Source organism: Prionailurus viverrinus, chromosome X (assembly GCF_022837055.1).
Source record: "Prionailurus viverrinus isolate Anna chromosome X, UM_Priviv_1.0, whole genome shotgun sequence".
Classification (NCBI taxonomy): Eukaryota; Metazoa; Chordata; class Mammalia; order Carnivora; family Felidae; genus Prionailurus; species Prionailurus viverrinus.
The window spans coordinates 31869990-31890368 of NC_062579.1; positions in this window are offsets into that span (position 1 = coordinate 31869990).

Here is a 20379-nt window from a genome sequence, read left to right on the forward strand (position 1 = left end):
GGAGACAGCTCATCCGGGCTCCATTCGGCATCAGCTGGGGCAACTGGAAGGCTAGGGGGACTCGTCCGAAAGCCCCCCCCACCTTATGTCTGGGGGTTCACGCTGGGGCCGGGGTCATAGCCCTTACACGTGGCTTCTACATGTGGCCACTGGGCTCCTTCCTGCTACTAGACTGCGTGATCCATGAGGACAGGCAGGGAAAGGGAAGGTGGGAGGGAGGGAGGGAGACAGAGAGGGAGGGAAGGGCGGATTTTACAACAAAAGTGGAGAGTCTTTAGAGCTGGAAGTTATGGTGGGGGGGGCGGAGGGGGGGGATCACCTAATCAAACTCACCCATTTTACAGATAAGATAACTGAGGTTCAAAGGTGTAGACACACCTGCCCGAGGGCACAGAGCCAGTGTAGTGAGATCCATTCTCTGAGCCCCTCTTCTCCCCATGGTGGGGGAGGGACACCCCTTGACACCTACCTAAGTCTTGGGCCCCCCGCGGTCCCCAGAGTCAGTGCCACGCTTGCACTCAGTCTCCCCAGACTTGGCTTCTCGGGCCCGATCTGTGGCCCGGTCCCTGCCTGCATCCCCACGTGTGGGCCAGGCTGGGGCCGGGGGGCCGAAGTCCACCTCCACCTGCCGTGGCCCGCCTGGGACCGGAACCCGCCCCCTCGCCCCCCCCCCCCGAGTGTCAGGCCCCCCCCCACCCCCCACAACCCTCCTCCCAACCTGCCCCGGGCAGGGCAGGGGGAGGGCGCCGGCTGGGCGGTCTGAGTGGTCTCAGTCCAAACACAAGCTCGGGTTGGTGTGACTCAGGAAATAAGGCCTCCTGGCAGATAATCGAGGTGGATGGAATGGCACCTCATCCCTGGAGGGTTCACCAGCTCGTCGGAGGTGTTCAGAAATAGTTCTCCCTGACCCTCTATGGCCTCGGGAGTGCCAGCAGCCCCCGGCCCAGGACTTTGCTGGATTCTAGAAAATGGAGCTTGAGGGGAAAGAGGATGCCTGCCCTCTCAGCCCTGGCCAGGGAAGGCAGTCCCTCCCGCTCAGCCTGTGGAGGGGAGAACGGTCCCCCAGCCTCGGTCCCCCAGCCTGGCAAGAACATCGCTCAGCATCGTCGACTTTCCTTTCCCACTACCCCGCCTCGAGTCCCCAGATAGCCAGCTATCTCTCGCTGCATAACAAATGACCCCAACGCGGTGGCATAAAACAACCACTTGACCTCTCACGATGCGGGGGTGAGGAAGGCAGGGCAGGGCTCAGCTGGGCAATTCTTCGGCTGGGCAATTCTACCCGGCATTGACTGGGGTCGCTTCGTGGCATCCATCTAGCGGCCGTGCTTTCTGGAGGATCCGAGACGGCTTCATTCCCGTGCCTGGCACCTTGACAGAGAAAGGTGGGAGGCTGGCTCAGCGGGGCCTGTCTCCCTGGCCAGGGGCATCACGACCTCTCCACGGGGTCCCTCCAGTAGTGTGGTCCGGCTTCTGACGTGGTAGCTCGGGGCCCCGAGAGACCGAGGCAGAAGGTGCCAATTCTTTTTTTATATATATAAATTTTTTTAATGTTTTATTTATTTTTGAGACGGAGAGAGACAGAGCATGAGCAGGGGAGGGGCAGAGAGAGAGGGAGACACAGAATCCGAGGCAGGCTCCAGGCTCCGAGCTGGCAGCACAGAGCCCGACGCGGGGCTCTCAAGAACCGCGAGATCGTGACCTGAGCCGAAGTCGGACGCTCAACCGACGGAGCCACCCAGGCGCCCCGGGTGCCAGTTCTCATAAAGGCTAAGCCTGACCCTGCCACGGCATCACTTCTGCCATCCCCCGTTAGCTAAAGCAGCCGGACCCAGCTCAGACTCGGTCTGTCACTCGGAAGTGACAGACCCTGACTCTCAATGGGACAAGTGTCAAAGCACTCGTGGTCCTCTTTGATTTGCCAGAGCCAAGTGACCTTCGGACCCAAGGCCTGGGCTCCTGGGTAGGTCCGTCTGCTCGACAGGCAGCTCCGTGCCCAGGGTCAGTCCCATGACTCGCACCAGACTGAGCTTGTTAAGGGCTGAATTGTGTGCCCCCCCCCCACAATTCCTATGTTGAAGCCCTAATAATGCCCAGGACCTCGGAATGTGAGTGCATTTGGAGTCAAGGCCTTTAAAGGGGTGATTAGGTGAAAATGAGCCCTTAGGGTGGGCTTAATCCAATCTGACCGGTGTCCTTGTAAGACGATGAAACGTGGGCACACAGACCCCAGGGCGGCGTGCACACACAGAGGGAACACACAGAGGGAGGACACAGCGAGAAAATAAGTGTCTTTTGTTTACGCCACCCAGTCGGTGGTATTTTGGTGTGGCGGCCTAATACAACCCTCCCCCGCGTCATTAATACATTGGCATTTGGGGGCGCCTGGGTGGCGCAGTCGGTTAAGCGTCCGACTTCAGCCAGGTCACGATCTCGCGGTCCGGGAGTTCGAGCCCCGCGTCAGGCTCTGGGCTGATGGCTCAGAGCCTGGAGCCTGTTTCTGATTCTGTGTCTCCCTCTCTCTCTGCCCCTCCCCCGTTCATGCTCTGTCTCTCTCTGTCCCAAAAATAAATAAACGTTGAAAAAAAAAATACATTGGCATTTGGGTGCCTATCACTCTCCAGTGAATTTGCTGAAGAGTCTGTTAGCCGCTCCGAGACTTTGACCTGCGTGACAAAAGTTCACAGAACAGACAGTGGAACAGAGAACCCAGTTCGGACCCTGCCGAGGCGAGGCTGGGGCAGGGCCCCTTGGGGAACCCTGCCAGGTGCAGCCTAGACGGGGCATCTAGTCAGCACCCACCTCGCCTCCGCCCCCCCCCCCCCCATTCTGGGGTCCAGCGAGGAGCCGTCAGCTTCAGCTGGGTCCTGGCCAAGATCCCATGAGCCCGCTGTAGAGACACCGAAAGGACAGATAAAGGACGCACGTCTGAGGTTCAGTGTCTAGGCATCAGCAGGGATGACAGATGTTTGTCACCAGGATCACAGCAGGCTCCTCTATGGCTTCTGTCCCCTTGGCACCTTCCACAGCCTCCTACATAGCTCTGTGCCCCAGTTTCTTCCCCCTCCATGTGGACTGGTGCTGTCCCCCCAAGGGACAGCCTCCAAGATGTAAGGTCCACGGAGACCTTGGGTTCTAGGGAGCAGGAGGTGACCGCCTGGGTGGCGATGACTGTCACTGTTGTCATTCCCAGCCGTGGGACCTCTGTGAGGCAGCTGTGCCCACCCCAGGCCCAGCACGTCTGTCCCACCCCTGCCCGGGCCAACTCCCAGTCAGCGTGCCCCGCTGGTGTCCGCTGGGGTCCGCTGGGGTCGGGTCACCTGGTTAAAGTCTTTCTGGACCCAGAAAACCAAGCAGGGCACCAAGAGAAAGGTGACCTCTCTTCTGGGAGCCCCGCCTCTGAGGGAACAGGACCCCAGCCCCTGAGCCACCGGCCTGGACCTTACGCATCCACCAGAAGCCACCCACACACCCACTCAGGGCGGCCTGGGCTCCCAGGCTAGGGGAGGAGGGACACTCAGGGACGGTGTCCCACGGGGCAGTCTCTTCCTGTGCCTGGGGGATGGAGGGGAGCTGGGCAGGTGCGCACCAGGCAGGGGAGGCTTCAGCTCACCCTTTCTAGAAGCATGACTGGCCCGTAGCAGGTAGAAGCAGAGGAAAGACGACGGTGAGAACTCACGGCAGAGGCCTGCAGTTCGCATCCCCGGCAGGGAGCTCAGCCCTGGCCGAGGGCCTTGAGGGCAGATCCTGGATTTCTCCTCAGCCACTTCCAGAGAGGATGCTTTATTTTAGCTTCGTTGTATAAGGTCAAACCGAGGCTCAGAGAGGGGACGTGATAGATTCAAGGTCACACAGCTGGTAAAAGACGGAGCCCAGATTCAAAACCAGGCCTGCCCGATGCTGTTTCTGTGCCCTTAAATTCTCCCCAGGGCTACACTGCCAGGCTAAGGAGGAACAGTAGCGGGGTGTGTGTGTGTGTGTGTGTGTGTGTGTGTGAGTCTGGAGTCTTAGAAATAGCACAATACAAGTAACAACCTGAATGATACTTCTCAGTGTTTTAAAATATTCATCAGCAGTTCCTGGCGTTAGGAAATTTCTCACTGGCCCCAATCCACGGCCATGTTCACGGGCTTCCCTCCTTTGGTCCCTCTTCTCTCCCCGCCCCTTTCCTCCCCCACTTGCAGACAGCCCCCTGGGCAATTTTTCCTACTTTATTAGGCAGAGCAACTCAGTTCTCACTTAGCCTCACCCGCTCCTCCCTCCCAGACTGGGGAAATACCCAAGAAGCCTCACCAAAGTGTTGCGATAGTTTTATGCCAGCCGGAGAAAAACACTCTGGTCTCTGCCCATCCCACCCTCTGCTGCCTTCCTTACTCTCCGCAATTTGAGACTCTTTAGCTGGAAAAAGGCCAGCCTCAGCTAGAGCAACTGTCTCACTTTACATACGAGGACACCGAGGCCCAGATTGGCGACATGGTTTGCCGAATGCCAAGAGCACGTTTCTGGAAACTGGGGGGCTAGAACCCAGGGACAGAGATGCCTAGATGTTACTTAGCACAGTAGCTCTTAATATTCTGTGGGTTGTATCTGCAGGATTGTCTTTGTTCCGGTGACAGGAAGCCTGTATTCATTATCTATTGCTTGGTAACAAATCACTCTAAACTTAGCAGCTTAACACAGCAAGCATCATCTCACACGGTTTCTGAGGGTCAGGAATCCAGGAGGAACCCGGCTAGGGGGTTCTGGCTCAGGCTACAGGGAAGAGGTCGTCTGGGGCTCCGGTCTCTCAGGACTTCACTGGGGCAGGAAGACCCACTTCCAAGCTCACTCGTGTGGCTGTTGGCAGGAGGCCTCGGTTTCCTGCCACACGGGCCCTCTTCGTAGGGGTGCTCATGACATATCTTCCCCCAGAGCCAGTGACCCATGAGAGAGAGAGACAGAAAGGAAGCAGTCTTTATAACCAAATCTCAGAAGGGACATGCCATCACTTCTGCCGTATGCTAGCGGCCATACAGACAAACCCTGGAACAGCGTGGAAGGCAGGATCGTCGAAGTCTTATCTTGGCAGCTGCGTACCACAAAACCCGAGAATAGTGGCTTACACAAGAGGAAAATGTGTTTCCCTGTCTCACAAAGTCTACGGAAGCAGTCCAAGTTCGGTATAATGTTCCATGTTCGTGAGGGATCCGACCTCCTCTGTCTTGTTTCTTTGCCGCCTCATAGTCCAAGATGGCTGCTCACGCTCCAGCCAGCACATCCGCACTCCAGCCAGCAGGAAGAAAAAAGGTCCCTTTCCCTTTAGGAACACCTCCTGGAACTTGTACCTGACATGTCGACTTATATCCTCTTGGCCAACAATGAATCACAGGTCACCTCTAGCCTGCAAAGGAGGCTGGGAAATGTAGTCTTTACTTCACGTGGACAATGTGCCCAGACAGAGTTCCACGGCTCCATTACTTGGAAAAAGGACAAAACATACGTGTTGGGGGGCCACTAGCAATCTTGACCTTTGTTAACCCAACGAAGGCTATGAACCCTCTCCCGGAAAAAAAAGAAATCGTGTGCACGCAAAATTATGCATACAACGTCAGAGTGCTTACGGGTGCCTGTGATGGCAGTCCGTGGCCATCGTGTGAAAAACGTCGACAGCTCTGGCCAGGACCACACCCTATCCCTGTGTGTGAACAGTGTCGACTCACGCGTTTTGGTCAGGATCCCGTGAGAGGGCCAGGCGCACCCCGAGACCGCTGCGGAACATTCCCTCAACAGTTTCTGAGCAGCCTCCTCCCATCCAGCAGGATGTCCGGCCCCAGGAGGAGGAGCAGGATGCCGGCGTGTGGCAAAGAGGTACACCTCACTCTCCCTCCGTGAAACTGCAAAGTCTCGCTAAATACAACCACTTGGGTGATCTCGAATGCCAAGCGTGAAAGAGGAGACGCTGTGTGATTCCACTGATGTGAAATTCAAGAAGAAGCAAAACTCAACCAGCGTACTGGAAGTCAGAAAAAGGAGGGCGCACGAGAGAATGCTCCGGGGATGATGGAAACGGGCTATCTCTTGACAGGAGGCTGGGCGACGCAAGGGTAGACTTTTGCCAAAACTCCTCGGACCCCAGCACTGAAGCTGGGTGCATTTCGTTGTATGGAGGTTACACCTGAACTTGAAAAAAAGCGATCCGGTAAAAACGCAGGAGGGGGCATCCCCACAGACCAAACCCAGCTAAGCGGCCCACCCTCCATGCAGGGCCGAGCTCAGCGCTGGGTGAGCCGGTGCAAACCCACAACTACTGAGGTCCGCCGGGGAAGCGGGTCAGGCCGCGGGCGTCTCCCACACAGCCCCGGCCGGTCAACAGGCAAATAATAACGACGGTAAAGGAGCAGCCTGAGACTCCCCCCTGCCCGACCTCTGCTGAATGCGGTCCCTCTGCCTGCAACAACTAGCTCCCCGCAAACGCACGGGGGGCCTAGGCTGGGACCGCTGCCCGCCGGTGTGTCCTTTCCATCTCCTTCAGCCTCGAAAAGCCCACCGGCGTGACCAGGATGGAGCGAGTGTAGACACCGCCAGCGTCAGCTCCCAGAGGTCCTCCCCGTCCAGAGGACGGAAGCTAGACCCACAGGGCATCACCCGGGGGCTGAATGGCACAGCCCAGAGTCGCAGCCCGTCCCCGGCCCTCCCCCCGCCCCCCCTCCAGTACCCACAGACAGCTTCCTCTCTTGCTCAGTATTTTCCCATCAGCATTTCCGAAGGTATTCAAATGAACAGGGGTGCCTGGGTGGCTCAGTCGGTTAAGCGGCCGACTTCAGCTCAGGTCACGATCTCGCGGTCCGTGAGTTCGAGCCCCGCGTCGGGCTCTGGGCTGACGGCTCAGAGCCAGGAGCCTGCTTCCGATTCTGTGTCTCCCTCTCTCTCTGCCCCTCCCCCGTTCATGCTCTGTCTCTCTCTGTCTCAAAAATAAATAAAACGTTAAAAAAATTTTTTTAAATGAACCTGTTTCCCTGCGTCTCCTCTCAACAATGTACGCCGCCCAAATCATTTCATGGTGGGCGTGGTTCCCCCTCAGGTGGATGACAGTCCCAATGGCCCAAAATAACCAAGTGCCAAAAGTAAACAAGTCCTCGGGGCACCCGGGTGGCTCAGCCGGTTAAGTGTCCAACTCTTGGTGTTGGCTCACTTCATGATCTCGGGGCTGGTGAGTTCGGGCCCCACGTTGGGCTCCATGCTGACAGCACAGAGCCTGCCTGAGATTCTCTCTCTCTGCACCTCCCCCACTCGCATACATGTGCGAATTCACTCAATCTCTCTCTCTCTCTCTCTCTCTCTCTCTGTCTCAAAACAAATAAATCCACATTTAAAAATAAATAAATAAACAAGTCCAAAAGTTGCAGGGGCTTTTCCTTGACCCGTGAATCAAAAGCAGCTAGGGGGCACCTGGGTGGTTTAGGCGGTTAAGCATCCGACTTCAGCTCAGGTCATGATCTCGAGGTTCGTGGGTTCAAGCCCCGTATCGGGCTCTGTGCTGACAGCTCAGAGCCTGGAGCTTGCCTCGGATTCTGTGTCTCCCCGTCTCTCTGCCCCTCCCCTGCTCTCTCTCTCTCTCTGTCTCAAAAATAAATAAACATTTAAATAAATAAATAAATAAAGCAGCAAGTATTGCCATACGTCCCCACTGGCATGGTTAAGGTTAAGGCCGGTTTCTTTGTTAAGTCTTCGTTTTTTTAATTTTGAGACGGGGCGGGGGGGGGGGGGGACATAGGGGAAGAAAGCATGAGCGGGGTAGGGCAGAGAGAGAGAGAGGGAGACAGACGACGTGAAGCAGCCACGGCGCTGTCAGCACAGAGCCCAACGCGGGGCTCGAACCCACAAACCTTGAGATCATGAGCTGAGCCAAAGTCGGAGCCTTAACCGACTGAGCCACCCCGGCGTCCCCAGGTTAAGGCAGGTTTCAAAGGGGCCTCGCGTTAGGGGGTGGGGCCTGTCAGAGGACTGGCCTCTCCTCCTCGAAGCCGTGGGATGGGAAGATCACCAGGTCCGTGTCCCGGGAACCTCAGAGACCCTCTTCCCTTCCTGAAAGGCAGGCAACTCTTCTTAAAGCTCCTCATTCCTACCAGAAGGGACTAAAACGCTGTATGAAACGGGCCTTACACGTGCACACCCAAGTACCGTCCAACTCTCCCCTCCCCTCCCCTCCCCTCCCCTCCCGTTTTGCAGCTGCACCCACCTCCCTCCACCACACACGCAAGCCAGAAGCTTTGTCCGGCTCCCTGTCCCTGTCACTGTCTGGATTCGTTGAGCACCGACTGCGTGCCAGGCGCCCCATCCGTTAGCTAGAGTTCCCGGATCGCAAACAACAGAAACAGAGTCTGACTGACTTGGGCAAAAGGGGACTTACTGGAAGGTGACTGGCATCGCAGCTTGGAAGTCTGGGTAAGAAAGCTTGGCATCGGCGGGGGCCAAGGCACCCCCGGACACAGACAACCTCTACCCTTGTGCTAGAAGATTCAAATGCCAGGCAAGCGTATAAAATGGCAGGGCCCTTTGGACAATAGCCTGGCGTCCTTCCACGAGGGGAAACATACAAGTACCCTATAACGCGACAATCCCACGCCTCGGTGTTTTCCCAAAGGAAATAAGAGCCTCTGTTCCGAAAAAAACAGTTGCGTGGGAACGTTCATACAAACTTTACTTGCGACCGCTCCAAAGTGGAGGTGACTCAAATATCCATCAACTGGTAATGCGTGAACACCCGTGACGTTGAGCAAAAGAAGCCGAACGTGAGAGGATGCGTGCTGTGCGATCCATTTACATCAAATGGAAGAGACCAAACTAACCAAACTAACGTAGGGTGACAGGAATCAGAACAGGGGCTGCCTCTGGCGACCGACGGGATTGACTGGGCGCGGGACAAGGGAACTTTTGGGGGTGATGGAAACGTTCCGTATCTCGCGGTGGCCGTTCCCCGGAAGCATATAGTTGCCAACACGCATCGCCCTGGACACCTCCTGTGCATTTCAATGCATGCAAATCAGGCTTTAATTAAAAAATTAAATTAAAAAGAATCTCAGGCAGGACTTGTGCCAGGAGCAGGAGATACGATAGCGCGCAGGGCAGGCAGAGCCCTGTCCAGAGGGAGCTTCTGTCTGGCCCCAGAGCTAATAAGTGACAGAGCCGTAGGCGAAGTGACGTCCTCCTGTCCCCCAAGTCACTACCAGCCTTCCTTGATGTTGCCCGGGACAGCGCACCCCAGAGCATGACGGGAGCTCCCAGGGGGTGGCCAGACGCTGCTCCTGCAAACGGCTCCAGGCTGCCCAGCGCCATGTGGCCCGCAGCCAGGAGCCCACCACAGCAGACATTGTCACCCACATAAGCCCCAGGTCCCCCAATCCCGGCCGGGTAGCGATTCCTTTCGTCTTACAGCATTTTGCGGCTCTTGTCATCATCGCTGTCCCTATATTATAGATGCGGAAGCCTGCTCTTCGAGAGACTTTTGTCTTTGCTCTGAGAGACACAGGTGGGAAACAGAGTCAGGGCAAGGACGCTCGTTTGTGGTGACGGGAACTTTCTCACGCCCCAGAACCTTCTGGGATGGTGGCGGTGATCGAGGGCCCGACCTCTGTGGCAGGCGGCCTGTAAGATAGCCCCCAGTGATCCCCACCTCCTGGGGCTCACACCCCCCTGAGGGTGGGCTGGACCGAGGGACAGGATGTGGCAGCTGGTGACCTGAGGGAGGGAGAGAGAGCGAGAGACTGAGGCAGAGAGGCCTGAAGCTCCGTGCCAACAGCCACATGTTTGAGCCATTTTGGAAGTGGGGCCGGAGGACTCTGCTCAAGCCTTGAGCTGACTGCAGCCCCAGCTGACAGCTTTCCCGCAGCCTCGTGAGAGACCCTGGGCCTCAACCGCCCAGCTAAGCGGCCCTGGAGTCCTGACCCTGGGAAACTGTCGTTCTAAGCCGCTAAGTTTGGGGGGGGTGGGGGCGATTCCTTATTCGGCAACAGATAAATAACACAGCTCGTAACTAACAGCCTGAGACTGTGCACTAAGAACTAATCCTCCCTCACCCCCAAGACTTCTCAGGCCAGAGCGCCTGACCCTGCTTTTCCTCACCTGCTACACACACACACACACACACACACAGCCCTCCTCTGATTCCTTTGCGTTATTTAATTGGGTTTCCTTCTCCCATTTTCCCCCTTCCCGTTTCCCTGAGAGGCCCGCCAGAGCTGGTCCTCAGGCACGGAGAACGTGTGAATTGCCGTCCACCCATCCCAGGAGGAAGCGAGCCTTGAGGTACCGCGCGCTCTACCTTGGCCGCCCGCGATACGTCCCCTGTGCCTTTTGCGTGACTGCCTTTGTTTCGAGCACACCCTAAATTGCCACTGTGCCAAATGCTGAATGTGACCAGAAATGACACAGGATGAATAATGTGGCATATAATTATCACCACATTTCAGATGAGGGCAATATGCATTTTTCTCGGAGCCGAAGGGATGCAATTTTATTTTGTAACACAAAATGCTCCATTTGGCGGTCAGTTTTCGAGCAGCCCTTCATTCTGAAGCAATTTCACGTGAATAAAAGCATTTGTATTCATGCACTGAGTACCGTACATTATCCCGGCCCCGGCTCCTGCTGTATACTTCTCCACAGGATCCCGGCTCTTTTCAGTGAACCGGCCCCCACGTCTGAACATGAGAAGGTGACTATGAAGATGTTTTTGACTTGTTCCAGGTCTCCAGATCCTTGTCTCCTTCTCTGCCCGAGGGGCATGAGCCGGCTTCTGTACAAACCGCTCTCAGACCCCACCGTGGAGACTGGGTCCGTGACATCCAGCATAAGACCAGGGCAACCTTAACGTAGCACCGACCTGCCGTCCCCGGAGGAAGGTGTCCTAAATTTCTTCTCCCCACGCCCCCAAAAAAGCAGACTCCGTACCCAAGATCGGGGTGCAGGTAGTTTATTTGTCTATGCGGACCATCACAGCCGAATCCCACAGGCCGGGCATCAGCAAGAGAGGCTTTCTCTCTCACAGTTCTGGAGACGGGAAGTTCAAGATCAAGGTGCTGGCAGGGTTGGATTCCTCTGAGGCTTCTCCCCTTAGCTTGCGGCCGGTCACCCTCTTGCTTCTGCCTCACACGGTCGTGCCTTTGTGCGCGGGCCCCCCGGTGCCCCTGTCTGTGCCCAGATTTCCTCCTTATAAGGACAGCAGGCAGATCGGATGAGGACCCACTCGAACGGGCTCGTTCGAGCCTGATCACCTCTTCACAGGCCCTCTCTCCAAAGGCAGTCACCTTCTCGGGTACCGGGGTTAGGGCTTCGACGTATGAATTTGCAGGGCACACAGTTTGGCCCATCAGAGGAGACTCCCCAGAAATGCAGAATAACAGGAGACCACCTTGAAAACAGGAGACGTCAGCGGGATTTTTGTTTCCAGGTTCGAAACGATTCTCATTGGAAAGTCACAAGAGGGGCGCCTGGGTGGCTCAGTCGGTTGACTGTCCGACTTCGGCCCGGGTCGTGAGCTCACAGTTCATGAGTTCAAACCCCACATGGAGCTCTGTGCTGACAGCCCGGAGCCTGGAGCCTGCTTAGGATTCTGATTCTGTGTCTCCCTCTCTCTCCCTGCCCCTCCCCCGCTTGTGTGTGCGCGCTCTCTCTCTCAAAAATAAATAAACATTAAAAAAAAAAAAAAGAGGGGGGCCTGGGTGGCTCAGTCGATTAAGTGTCCAGCTTCAGCTCGGGTCATGATCTCGAAGTTCGTGGGTTCGAGCCCGAAGTTCGAAGCTCAGAGCCCGGAGCCTGCTTCGGATTCTGTGTCTTCCTCTCTCTCTCTCTCTGCCCTTCCCCTGCCCACGCTCTGTCTCTCTGTCTCTCTCTCTCTCAAATAAGCATTAAAAAAGAAAGAAAGAAAAAAAAAAGGAAAGTCACAAGAATAAAACGACACCAGCTCAGAACCGGACCGTCTACTTTAAGCCCCTTGTGATACAGACAGGCAGCTGCGGTCCAGCAGGATTACCTGACGACAGGCCCAACGTTGACCAAGTGGAGGAAAGAAATGAGCAGGAAGACCCCTAACCCCCAGACCCCCGGGGCCACACTCTCCCCACGCCAACAGGCTGCTTCCTTGTGTTTCTTTCGCACCGGCCAGCGCTGGCTTGCAGCTGATAGTCCCTTTGCTGGCTAATAAACTCTCAACTCGCCGGAAAACGTAAATGAACAACACAAAGACTCTAAGAAAGGTCAGGAGTCATTCCTTCCCGACACACACCATTTCCATCTGCCCAGGAGCCCCGGCAGCAAAGACAGGCCACCCTCTCGTCGCCTAAGGCTGCACACAGAGCCATACCCCGGTCCCATACGTGAGCAGAAAAGGCTTTGCAAGCTACAGGATGTTGCCAAAAGGCAGCAAATTCTTCTAAGGCCGCAGCAAAGGTCCCCCGTCCCGCAGAGTAGTGGGCTTGCCCGAGGGAGTCTGCCCCACCAGGAACAATGAAGCCAGACATTTTTATAGATTTCTTAATTTATGTTGCTCATTTATGCCTCACACAAACAACCACATGAGGTCAATATCACTGGCCCCATTTTATGGATGTGCAGACTGAACAGCCCGGCCCAGGGAATGTCGTCTAGGACCCGACTTTCAGGTAAATGAAGCACTTCTGCTTGGAACCGGAGGGCTCTCCTGATGAGGCAAGTTTCCTCCCAGGCAGCCTGCAAGAGGTGTACCAAGGGCGGCTGGCACCAGCGCTGAAATTACAGCTCGTGCCTCCCTCGCCGGGGCCCATGAGGTTTCTGGAATGTTCCACGAGCAGCAGCCCAGCAGTAAGTCATGCAGACCCCCTGCCAGTTAGGAGCCACGGCAGACCAAGGAGAAAGCCATGAGCACTCCCTTGCAGCCCAAGGAAAAGGAAGATGGCTGAGGAGGAAGAAATCAAATTCCAGGAGGGACGACCACGGAGTTTACGCAGTGCCTTCACTCTCAGACCTAGGAATGGTAAACAAGGGTCCCGCCAGGGGCCAACCAACATCCTTGGTCTTCAGACATTGCCTGTGAGATAGAAGTCAGTGGAACATTTATCTAACTGCCACTCCATCCATCCATCCATCCATCCTTCACCCAACAAATATTTAATAAGTGCCAACTTTGCGCAGGCATTGTTCTAGGCACTCAGGATACCAAAGGAACAAAACCTGTGCTCTAACAGAGGCTTACATTCCCACAGGGGAGGAAGAGTCAATAGTCAAGATCAATAAGCAAGACGCATACTCTCTTAGGCAGTAAGTGCTAGGGAGGACAAAAAAAGCGGGGACGGGGTACGGAGTGCTGGGAACAGGAGTTCAGCTCCCAGAGGGTGGTGGGAGAAGGTATCACCGGTCAGGAAGTGAGAGGACTGGGGGAAGAGCATTCCAGATAGAGGGGAGAGCAAGTGCAAAGGGCCTGAGGCCAGATGTATCCGGGAGTGGGGGGGGGGGCAGTTAACTGGAGTGGAGTAAGTGCAGGGGAAGTGAGAGGTAATGAGGTCGGAGAGGCGACCGGCACCATTCTGCACACGGGGAAGACCGGAGCGCGACGCAAAGCCACCGGAACGTTCTGATCCAGGATTGCTGTGATCTGACTCCGGTTTTAACAAGATCGCCTGGCTGCTGTGTTGAGAGTACAACAAAGAGGCACTGAGAGGGGAAGCAGGGAGACGGGTGGGGTGGGGTGCTGCAGGAATCTGGGGGAGGGAGAGCAGAGGCCGCACAGGGAGGGGGTTGGGGAGGAATCATACAAGGGCTTGAGAAAGGCCCGCCGTGAGCCACACTGTAGCAGGCGACCACAGGCTTCGGGAAAGCGTCCGTCTGAGACCTCTCGGCCTCACTCAGGGAACCACGGACCCCAAAAGCAGATGGACCTAAAAGTCCGGGAGACCCACAAGCCTGAAGGAAGAGACAACGGGTCAGAGAGCAGCCTCTGCTCACGGAGAAGTTCACCCTTCAGCACCTCCGGACAAGGGGGTGAGGAATCCGTTGGTGTGCAAAGACCAGGGCGAGGCATGAGCTCTAAGAGGCTGTTCGAGGCTGATCCAGAGTGGTAATTGCCAGTTACATATGTCTCGATCGACTGGAAAACAATCAAACGAATGAATTCATGGCTGAACAATTTATAGACAGACTCCGAAGGTGACGCCCGAGAGCTGCCTCCTGCCATTAGAATAGGGGCGATCCAGAAGGGGCTGGAGAGATTTATTCTAGAAAGCTGTTAAGCAAAGTTCCGTGGGCGGTGCTCGCGGGGCACACAGAAGCTTGGGGCCACGGAGATGCGGATTTCGATTTGGAGGCTGAGGGTGAGGGGGACGGAAGCCGGAGAGGTAGAGCGGAGAGGAGAGGGGCGATAAAGCACCAAAAGAAACTTGACCTCCGTCTCCAGGCCCTGGAAACCTCACAAAGGGGTCTCCGGAGGGAATAACATAGTCCAGTGTGCATTTTAAAGAGATCATTCAGGCAGTTCTGCGGAGAGCAGATTTGAAAAGGATGGGCCAGGCAGCCCAGAGGCGAGTGGGGGTAGGGGGTGGAGGTGGGATCCTCCGAATCAGCGAATCAGCGGCTTCTCCCCACCCCACCCACCCCACCCCTCCCCGTGGAATCCAGTGGCTCAGCAATCTCTCGCCTTCCCCACGGGGGCCACTGTCGGGACCCCTGTCAACCTGGGAGCCCCGGGAGAGATATCATACAAGGAGCTCTGGGGGAGAAGGGGCGGGAACCTTCTGCGGGGTAGCCTCATCCGTCAGCCCTCCTGGCGGCTGCTGACGGCGGGGGGCCCCCTTGGGAACGTTGGCGACAAGGGGTCCCCAGGCCGGGCAGGGGGCTGACAGGCGAGGCAGGAAGGGACCCTGCTTCTCAATGCTGCCTCTGGCCGACCCGGGGGAACAATCGTGGCAGCCGTGGGGAAGGTTTAGTTAGTGGCCCGAGCGCATCACTGGGGAGAGATACGTTTATTCCACGCTGAATCCTTGGTCTCCCGAAGGGGAGACGGGCTGTCCAGAGCAGTCCCCAGCACCCCCTCACCCCCTCTCACTTCCTGGTCCTCTGTGCTTTGAAGGTGAATAATACGTTCCCAAATCAGCATACTGGAGCCTACTGGGTCAGAGAAGGTAAACTGAGGCCTAGCCACTCCCACTGAACCCAATGCTGAGAATTTCTCCCACCAAGCACACGCTCCCCCCCCCCCACACACACACACACACAGGGCCCCCTCGCTCCTTCCTCACTATTATTCTTTGTTTTCCCACCAGGATTCCGCATCCTGGCTCAGCGAAGTCCACCGTGCTTGCTGGCTTTTAGCTCTGGTCTATACCGCAGGCTTGAGAGATTAAAGACCTTTCCCCAAATCCCCCAGCAAATCAGAGCAGCGCTACGGTAGCCACGGTGCCCAAGCAGGGAGCACGGAGCAAATCCCGTCCAGGCACCAGGGAACCCTCTCGAGGGTCTCAAAGGGCCTCGGAGAGCCACGGGCCGGCCAGCCCGGGACTTCATTAACAGCGCTCGGTGGCCTGCGTTTGCCGCAAACCCATTAAACAGCCGCCATAATCCATTCATACATAAAAATAAGGGAAGGGGAAGGCGCATAGTCCCACAGGATGTGTGTCTGGGAGAAACCGTTTCCATAAAAATCCAAACAGAAACGAAGTTCACGGGAAGGTTTTGGCTGCCGTCACTTTTTGGCTTCTGGAAATTCTAGCCAGGGGAAGATTCCCTTGGTGGCCCCTTTGGAAGCACTCTGACTCTGATTCACAGAAACCATGGAGGGGAGAGGGGCTCCCAGGCTCTTCGCTGACCACCCGGCAGCCGATTGTTCTAGAAACCGGGGGTCCTCGTTCAAGGCGGCCAATTGGGCTTCTGGTGGCTGCTCGGGGGGCTGGGTTAACGAGGGCGCAAATCACAGGTTAACACGGGCCCGCTTGGGCCACTCCAAAGCCAGGCCACTGGGCTGAGTGTCCATAACAGCTGGGGCCACGGGGACACTCCCAGAGCTTTGGAAAAGGGACCCGTCTCTACAGCCTTCGCTGAGGCCAGCAAGCTTGCTGTGCGCACGCACGTACAAACACACGTCGTCCTGCAGAAGAGGAGGTTAGGAGTTGTTGGATTATTTTTTTTAATAAGCTGGTAAGCCCGTATTTTTATTCTCTGTCATCTTTAAGAGAAAAAAAAAAAACCCAGAAGAATGCAGCTAGTTTCTTAAATTAGAGATCTGTTGTGTAATGAGTCCATTTTATCTTCTGCGAGTTATTGCTGTTTTCTCTCTGTGGTTTCCAGAAATGTCATTGGCTAGGCTTAAAAGTAGAGTTTTTTTTTTTTTTTTTTTACTTCCAGAGAAAAATTCTATAAATATTTTCTCCCTTTTAGCATGTTTTAAATTTGAACGACATATTGTAAAGATAGCAAGAGTTAGGAAAGTCTCTCTTGGCTGCCAATGAAATGTGGTGGGAAAACCGATTAGAGAGGGAAGTTCTGTCCACAGAGAACACCACCGGGCCACTCCCCGCAAGGGTTCAAGAGCCACGCTGCCCCAGGCATCTCTGCTCAGCTGGCACTCGGGCTGGGGAGCTGGCGAGAGGGGAGGGCCACTCTCGGGGTGAGCGGGCCGACTCTACTGCGTCAAGCGGGGCCGCTTGCTGATGGTCAGAATTCCACACTTAGTGATTCATTTCTTTGGCTGAGATTTTACGGATGGATTTTACATAGGTATGCCTGAATGGTTTTTCATCTGAAAACGCATACCCTGTTATCCAGCAAGAGCATACAGATCTACTACTTGTGAGTAAGAACCTAGGTAAACGGATATTCATAGCAGGGTTATTTGGAGCTGTAAAGGACCGGAAACAGCCTGAATGAATATATCCATTAACAGGAGGCTGGTTAAATAAAGTCTGGCACATCCTCATAATAGAATGTTATGCTGCCATTAAAAAGAATGCAGTAGGGCTGTAGGTATTCCTACAGAATGCTCTGGAAGACATAGGGCTAAGTGCAAACACAGGACGGATGGGTCTTTGTCACACGTTGATGGTATGCCATCATCTGCTTGCTTACTCAGAGTGTGCGAGCCTTTGCGGATTTTGCCAAGAATACATTCACATACAATCCCGTCCGTGTATCCTCCAGGATCCCCGGAAAGGACACACAGGGAGCTGGGGGAACGGTGGCACAGGGCACGACTCTTGATTCCGACGGATGCCCTCGAGGTCACTTTCACACAGGAAAGGGGCTGTGCTCCCAGGCTGGCGAGGGGCTGATCCCCGACAGGCGGATCGCGTTCTCAGAAGGTGGGAGAAGGAACGTCAATGCTGCTGTGTGTGGCTTTGGGTCCACACAGGGGAGCATTACCACGGGATAATGCTCCCAACCATATGCTCCCAAGTGCCCCCCGCCTCCAGGTGCCCCTAGTCTGTGCCCGCGACACCCTTCGCCTTCCGCCGTTCCTGAATGGCGGCGTTCTGTTTTCTTGGCCTGTCCCCACCTCAGGACACGGTGTTCTTTGCGGTTGAGGACGCAAGGTATCCCAGGGTCTAGCCCGGTTTCCTCGTCTATAAAATGGGAAGGATATCCGTATCTTCCTCACGATGCCGGTGCAAAGGCCCCTGGCACATGGTGGGCACACAGTGATAGTGTCGAGGATGCGATGGGACGAGATCTCCGTGAATGCTTACCGAACAAATAAATTCACCGCCTGAGGCTGAGAGGGGCCAAAAGTACGCACACGTGACACTGTTTCCAGGCCAAAGGAGGAGGGCGGGCACGCGAGGAAAGAGGGTGCTGGCCAAGGGCACGAGACAAAACACGCCCGGTCCCGCAGGCCGCCGGCTGGTGGGCTTCCAGGTGGCCCTGTGTGGCCCCTGCCGCGTGAACGCCAGCTGTCTCCGCCTGTCACACCCCAGAGCACCGGTTCACCAAGCCCCAGGCAATCTCCGTGCCAAAGGGGCCTGAAAAACGTCTCCGTCGCGGACGAGGAACAAATCTCCGTTCTGGGCCTGTGCGGTCGGTGGTGGCCAGGCCCTGGGGAGCGCTCGTCCTCGGAGCCGTCACCTGGAAGGCAGGCGGCCTCTTCCACGCTCGCTCTCTCTTCCCTCTCCCTCTCAGCTGCCTGGAGGCCGCTGACCATTTGGAAATCACTGAGCTCTGATAGGAAATCAATCTTGGCGCGTGAGGAGTGTGCGGGGGCGGGAGGAAGGGAATCCGGGCTGTGTTTCCTTTCCCCTTCTAGCCCGGCTCAAGAACATTCCAGAAGTCCTGCAAGAAAACTCCTAACTGCCCAAGGATGAATGGCCTAAACTGCCGGGTTGTCTGGCAATGCGTGCTCAGCCAGGCCCTCCCAAAAAGGACCTAATACTCTGTCAAGGGCCCACACAGCCAGGAGATGGCCTTCCCCGGAGGCCAGGCTGTCGGGAGCCGGGGGTCCAGCACTGGCAGGGGACCCTTCCCCCCAGGGCAAGGCTCAAGCTGCCAAAACAGCACTAGCACGAGAGAAGTAAAGGGCATTGCGATTCTAGACGATAGTTGGCGTTGGGTGGGTTTTGTGTCTCCCTCAAGCTACAGTGGAATCATTTCCAGTATCTGAACAGGAAAGAGAAACGTCTCTGTTCGGCGCCTGCCTTTGGAGGGAAGGATAGGACACACAGGAGTCAACAGGTGGGGGCCCGGGGATGCCGTGCGCACCCGTGATCCGGAGAACCATCTGCCTGTTCACTCGCAGCCCAACAAATAGCCAAACAAAGATGAGCTTCTGAGTGACCCCAACAGCTGAGAGCAGCCCAGGCCAAGGTCCGCGGGGGTAGGCCAAAACTCTGACACCCAGTAGCTTACTGGGAGCTTGCTGTGCGTGCTCTCTCTCTCTCTCTCTCTCTCCCCGCCCCCCTCCCCGCAGTCAGCAATAGCACTGGAAGCCAATGAACCAGATGGAATTAGTCAGGAAGTCAAACTTTCAGAAAGAAAAACTCAGTCCTTGGGGTGCATGTGAAGATTGCTTAAGAGCAAAAGATCCAGAGGCCATAGTGGACCCCAGACTTCGCCGATTTTAGAAGCAGTGTGCCGTTAGAAAGTGGTCTAGATTCATTCCGGAGGGCTTCCGGGGGCCTGGCCTCCTGGTCGCAGGCGGGATAGCCTTGGGTCTGCCCCGCAGCAAACTCAAGCCTTCAGCACTGACGTGTATGCTAGGGTTCCTGGATTCCCAAAACAGGCTTGAATCCTGTTCTCCCACCTACCAGCTGTGGCCTTTGGGGGAGTTAGCTGAGCCCCCAAAGCAAACCTTCCTCGGCCGCAACGTCAGGGCGGTGTCATGAAGTCGAAACAGCGTTACCAAAATGGTCACCTTTTAGCCTGGTGCCTGGCACATAGTAGGCCCTCAAGAAACACTTCGGACTCGCAGCGCCCCAGAACCGTAGCCCGGGACCGCTCGGGGCATGCTTGCTAAAGCCCACAGCAGTGACACGGGAGCCCCGATCCTCTGCGCCCTGCCAGGGGGGGGGGGGGTGTCCCTCCAGAAGGCTCTCTACGTCGGCGCGTCCTTCGCTCTTTCCCAAAGAGGAAGCCAGACCCCCTGCTCACCACCTCGTCACCCCGCGCCTGCCTTATCACAGCACGTTTGAGATCTTGCTGGCACATCCTCCCACTGCCTTTGGCGGGGCGGGGGGCGGGGGGAGGAGCTCCCCATGGGGGAGGGACACCCCCCAGCAGGGCGCAGAGGATCGGGGGCTCCCGTGCCTGAAACAGGACACACAGACACATCTTGAGGGAAAAGCGCAAGACAGCCATTGTGTTTATTGGCGCCATAAATCACCGACGCTTCCCTTGCTCCCTTCCAGCCAAACTGTCCCCGGGGTCCCCGCCGCCCCCCCCTGCCCCCCCCTCCGCCGCACGCCCCGTATGACTCCCCACTCAGGGGCCAGAGCCACCTGCTCGCTGACAAGCAAGATGAGTTCGGCCGAGTTTTTTTTTCTCCTTCGTCTTCACGGATCTGAACTGCCTTTGTTCCTGCACAATGGGGAGCGTGTGGCTGCGGGAGGGGGAGGAGGAGGGGGAGGGGGGGCCGAGGGCGGGGGTTGGGGGGAAGGGGGGGTTGGTAAGGACAAGGGCTGGGCTGGTGACTCGGGGCACCTCAGGCCAGCACCTCAGGCAGAGCACACGCCCTTCCCTCTAAGGACACTGCCACCGGGCGGTCTCCCTGATTTCCTCCACTTCCGCAGGAAAAGGCCAGGCACGAAGGGCCCTTTCTCTTTCACTCAAGAGGCTTTTCGTGACCTGGGCAGCGGAGACTGAGAGACGGGTCCTGGAAACCTCCCCCAAAGCGCAGAGAAGAAGTCCTAACTCGGAGCCACCCGTCTGCAACTGAAGGGCCTCGCTCCTGAC